A 6065-nucleotide genomic window follows, 5' to 3' on the forward strand; every position below is an offset into this window, starting at 1 on the left:
ATCTCTAAGACAAAGGAGATTCAAGTCAATCACTTGCATTTCAAAAAAGGAAAAGTACAACTGTCAGGGCTTACATCACAATGGCCATATCTAGTTCTGATTACTTCCCAAAGGCCCATCTCCAAATACAGTTGACTCTCGAACATCATAGGTTTGAACTTCACAGGTACACTTATATGTGGATTTTAAATTTGTTTTAAATTTAAATATAAAAAGTTTTTAATTTGTTTATAAGTGTACTCAAGAGTTCAAACCCGCATTGTTCAAGGGTCAACTGTATTTTCAATTTAATAGGGCTGGGAAACTACATATGCAGAGGGCTGACTTTAGTTTGCAGTTTTATCAAACACAGTCGTTGGTGCCCCTAACTCCCACATTGGGAATTAGGGCCTCAACATAATAATTCTAGTGGGGCGGCGGGGAGGGGCACATTTGGTCCCTAGCAGTCCATATATATTCCAACTTTGGCCACTTTTCTTTCCACAAAAGGGAATGATCAAGTGCATCATTCAAAGCTCTGCAATTTGGGACACTGGGAGGATTTCCCCTTACTCCTCTCTTTCAAGGCCACCCACGAATAGAGCTTCGGTGCAGCTGTCAGTTTTGGCATATTGAGTTGACACACAAGTGTACCAACTTCAGCTGTTACTCTTCTCCATAAGCAACTCCCTAAATGTGGCTATAGGTGTGAGCTGAGGGACACTTATTGGCGCAATAGCAGTGGATGACAAGAGAGAGCCTGCACACCTGATCGTGCAGCTTCCTTATTCCCCCCAGCTCTGCTCATATGCAGTCTTAGATGTGTCACTTTTGTCTCACAAAATATCGCTGCTGTGCCCGCTTGACCTTACAACCCCGAGTCTCACAGAACCTGGCTAAATGACAGCTCTGGTCACATAACTTTTTGCCCATTGCTTAGGGGACCCAGTAGAATTCCAGAAACTTTTTTTAAAAAGTGTATAATTTTCTACTCCACATGGCATGGTCTTGATCCTGGACCTTAAAGGTCTACATTATGATCTTCTATTAAGGCTTGCCAGAAATTCCACATGGTGTCTTTCCATCACAGATACTTCGAATACCATAAGATCTGCTGGATCATATGGGCAAGAAGCAAAGCAACTTGCATTTTAGTGGGGGCCTATTGTTGAACATATTTATGCTCAGCCAATATCCATTCATTCACCCTATGTATTGGTTGGAGTAGTATTCCCAGATATGGAATATTCTTCCTCCAGAAACCTTAGGAGCCCACTGGGCATTATGCTTCCTTCTTCATGATGGGAAATGTATGATACAATTATCTGTCCTTTACTTTGGAGGGGAAGTCCTGGCATGCCCCAGACCACTGGATCCCTAAATATTTCATAAGTAGGATTGACTCCTGAATCTTCATATGTTTTGTCGTAACCTTCTCTGGAGCACATGTGTCTTACTAAAGACTTTAACATACTTTCCACTTGTTGCTCATCTAGTCATATTAGCATGATGTCATTAATATAGCGGGCTAGGGGAAATTCTACAGGAATGTCGGGTTATATTATGACAGACATCAAAATAAAGACTTATAATCTCTTGTCCAGTTTTTGGACTTAAACCTGATTTTGGCCCCATAAATCATTGGCTGAAGAAGGCCAGGTCTCCAGGAGAAAAGACCCTGCAACATTATTGGAAGTGCATATGGAAATGATTCTCCTACAATGACTCCAAACAGACCTCTGGCCATTTACTACAGAAACTGTATACTAGAAAAAGAACAATACCCTCATATTTTTGGAACCCTCAAACACAGGGAGTAAGCTGACTCTGATACCCAGGCATGTTAAACATCATGTCATGGCCCAGATCCAGTTCACGCTGAGTTCACTAGGTTCATGCATAGTCTAAATGGACATACTTGGAAGTTGGGAAAATCCCCACACTGGATCCTTGGTCTGTGGGATAAAAGCTATTACAGCATGATAGATCAATTGGACACCCTCATACCAAACAATCAGGCAACATAATAAATCGAAATTGTATTGTATAATGGGAAAATGGCAAATATTAGTACCCCTCTTGAAGACCTAAAGGATACAGGAGTGATGGCCCCATCACATCTCCACTTAATTCACCAGTCTGGCATATACATAAGCCAGATGGATCCTGGAAATAGCCTACTACAAGCTTAACCAAATATTTACACTGCTTGTACATTGGTCCAGGTGTAGTATCTATGATAGAGTAGATTAACAAGTCTTCAACCATATGGTATATAGTCATTAATCTGGTAAATATTTTCTTTTCCATTCCCATCAGAAAGGAAGACCATAAACAGTTGGCATTCACTTGGAACAGACTACGATATTCTATAAATACCATATTTATAGTCTTGCCCCAGGACTAGGTTTACTTTCTTGCCCTCTGTTAATCTTGATTTTATTTGTGGTCATATAGATTGAGTGATGCCTTTGCTAGTAGCCCATCTGCCTTGTCCATATGGGTGACATGTCTTATTAACCATCTCCTCAGCTCCTATGGTTCAGTCCCCTGGGTGCCATTCTGTCCTTGATGCTCATTATGATAACTGTGCTCTCCTTGCTTCTGGTGGCTAAGTGCTGCCACCTCACTTCTATTATTTCTGGAACCTATATCCCCATTTTTATCAAGGAGCCCAGTTCTGTAATAGCTTCTCCTAGAAGTGCCCTGACCAACAGAGAAGGAGAGCATCTCAAAGATATAGAGGGCCTCTCAGCATCACCCATTACTGTTTCAGGCCCTCCCACCAGACATGATTGTGTGATGGAGTTTCCTGTATTACAGTATATCCATCTAGAATGCTCATTTTTCTGAAACTTGTGACCTGTTCTTTCCCTGTCTGCCACAGAAAATTTGGCAGTTCTACTTCATTTAGGAACTTGAGAAAGTGACGATTCAGATTAAGAACCATTTTAGGAACTGTGTCAGCCTTGAGGTCTTTGCCATGGTGTTAAATCATTTATCTCAAGAAAGTGTTCCCATATTTGCAAACTTTGTGCCTTATCTCACTTCATGTCCTACCAGCCCTTCATTTGGCACTCTTAGAATGTACTTTTACATGTACTCTCTCAGATCTTGCTGACACATGCTAACGAGGTCCTGCAGGCTCTTTGGGGTAGAGCCCCTTTCCTCCCTTAGCAGGCCCAGCATTTTTGTTGTGAGCTCACTCTGCTTACTGATCTGGTGGCGGGAGAAGTGGTGGGAAGAGACCAAAGGAGGCACATGTTATCCTGCAAGGCCAGGGGGAATATGCTGCTTCTAACAGTGTTGTCCACTTCTGCAGGTTCAGGGTCCCAGTGGCTTTTGATGATTTAATATTTTCAAGCGCATTAACTCCAAAGTCCCTGTTTCAGTTTTTAGGGTCTCGTTATTGCTGACCTGGCTAAGTTGAGATTTCAACCTTCTCTGGAACTCAGCTATTGTTATGATTAAGTCCTGGACTGTCTCCTCAGATTTTCCTGCTCTTTGTCAGCAAGAGAGGAGAATCTCTTAATATGCTCCAAAGAGGCCTTCTGGCTTTCATGACTTGCCTTTAATTGCTGATTAATTATTTTGTGCCTTCTATTACCTTTTTTTCCAAATCACCTAATGCCTCCAGCAATAACCATCCAATTCCATTTTTCTTATAATTACTGATTTTCCCATAAATCTCAAATGCCTGATATATTACATTTCCTAGATATTTCTTTTTACCAGTTTGCCATCTATTTCAGTTCATGACAGGTAGAAGTTTTCACAATTGCACTGCTAGCCTGTGCGGGGTCTCTGCAGGGGAGAAGTTGCAAGCAGAGTTAGGTAGCGGGTGAAGATGAACATGAGGCAGTCACAGAAGAGGCATCAGTGACCCCACAGGAAGCTCTGAAGCTGGGAGGACCATTGAGATTTGATGGAAGTTAGGGAGGTGGGAGTGGGACACATACATGCTTGCATCAACCAGTCCTTGGATACAGACTACTCGTGGGAAGGGAGCATGACATTCGGTGAAGGCAATTTCCAGAGACTCTCAGCTGCTGCCAGCCACACACAGAGCAGCTGGAGAAATAAGTGCTTCAGTCCTAAAAGTGGATCTGGTGGCCCAGCATGGCCTCCACATTGTATCACTTTCCCAGCCCTCATGGAGCTATCTGGATCATTTCTAGAATAAAGTACTTTCACCCAGATCCTTGGATCAGGTCAGCTTCTGGTGAACCCATGAAGTAAAACAGCCTTCCATAAGGCTAAGCAATTTTAAGACAGATATTGTAGTAGTAAATATGATAATTACTAATTATCACAGCAATAACTAACATTTGGAGTATATTTGACAAGTAACGATTCAGTCTCACTTTCTTCATCTCTAAAGCAAGGGTATTTGACTAAATAACTACTAAATACCTTCTAATTCTAATGTTCCAACATCTTTTTTGCTCAAGCTTCTATCACAGCATATGCTCCTGCTTCTTTTTGCCCCCAGGGTGCTATGCCTCATGGCAAAAGAAGGATGGGGTAGGAAATGTCTGCACAGATTAGTTTTGCTGCTTCATTTGGTTACCAGGCCACATACTATGTTAAAGCAGAGATATGGCAAAGAGCTGGGCCCCTATGCAGAGTTCAAGGGGTTAAAAATAGTGGTGGCCTGTCTACTCTGTTGAGGTCCAGTGGTTCTTAGGAGTGGGGAGAATTGCCCTTATGGGTAGGATGTTGGCAACAAGAAAAAATGCTCTCACAGATTTCCAGTGACTAGTGGTATTAAGTGGCTGGGGGAGAGATGAGTAGCATCTCCATTGTGCGGGTGGCACTTAGCCCAGGAATAAAAATGCCAACAGTGCTCTTATTGAGAAACCACAGGAGGATGATTCCCTGAGTCTTTTCACTTTCTATTGCCTATAAAGGAAAAGCATCATAGGTATATAAAAGCATCTTCTGAGGGCGGTTGCGTGAGGACCCACGTGATGGATTTCTGCATCTGTAGACTCGTGCTTGGTTTGTTCACATGCAGATTGGCACGTGGTTAGAGGGCACCGCGACGCCTTGGCTCTGGAATTCTCCCTGCAAACTTTCCCCACTGCACAGTGTTGCTCACAGCTGTGAGCCAGAGTGCAGTAAGCTGTATTTCTTCTAAAATTTCTTAAGGCAAAGGAAGAGAACATCTGTAAAGTAGAAGAGCCTTTTGTTCAGTGCTCACTGCTTATTTATTTTGAGTTTAAATCAACAAGGCACATTAATTGGATAGGATAGCGAATAATGATAACAACAGGGCAGGTGTCAGCAAAGAGGAGCCTGGCAAACATCCTTCTTATAGGTTAACTTAGTTTATATTTACAGATTTTATGAATCTCTAACAGCTATGTTTTAGGGAATATCACCTGACTAAGAACAAATCCCAGCCAGATAAAAGAAGGGACTGAGATGCTGCCTTAGTTATGTAGAACAAGGGACAAGTTTTTAGTAAAGCCTGGATCATAGTTTGGAGAAAATCAAGTTGCTAAGATATTTTCTCTGTTTTCGAAATACATTTCGAGTACAGCATTTCAGTAGGATCCCAAGAGATACCATGTGGCCTTTCTCTTCATTAATCGCAAAAGGTTATGCTGGAGTCAAAGTATTTAAATTGATGTATGTATTAGAACTTGGTTTGACTTTGCACTCATGTAATATTTAAGAGACAAGAAACATATTAAGGTGTTCCAGTTTATATCCCTACACATTTGCAGTTCCATTGTAGAATTTTTTTTTTTTTTTAGGCGAGGCAATCTGTGGTTGACCTCACAGATTGCAAGGACCTTGTTAGTTTACAATCCCTTATTTTTTATGCCTACAGCACCTGATCTTTCTAGGTGGTCTCCCATCCAAGTACTAACCAGGCCCGACCCTGCTTAGCTTCTGAGATCAGACAAGATTGGGCTCGTTCAGGGTGCCTTATTTTAAAAAGGATTTTTTTTTTTTTAACACCTACAGCACCTGGTCTTCCTAGGTGGACTCCCATCCAAGTACTAACCAGGCCCAACTCTGCTTAGTTTCCAAGATCAGACATGATCGGGCTTGTTCAGGGTGGCAAGGCTATAGAT

At 41.9% G+C, this 6065-nt stretch overlaps 1 pseudogene; it reads right to left on the minus strand.

Moving 5' to 3' along the window:
- Positions 1–5946: 5946 nt before the first annotated feature.
- On the minus strand, positions 5947–6065 carry LOC112476406 (annotated as a pseudogene).

Source organism: Pteropus alecto, unplaced genomic scaffold, assembly GCF_000325575.1.
Source record: "Pteropus alecto unplaced genomic scaffold, ASM32557v1 scaffold161, whole genome shotgun sequence".
NCBI lineage: Eukaryota > Metazoa > Chordata > Mammalia > Chiroptera > Pteropodidae > Pteropus > Pteropus alecto.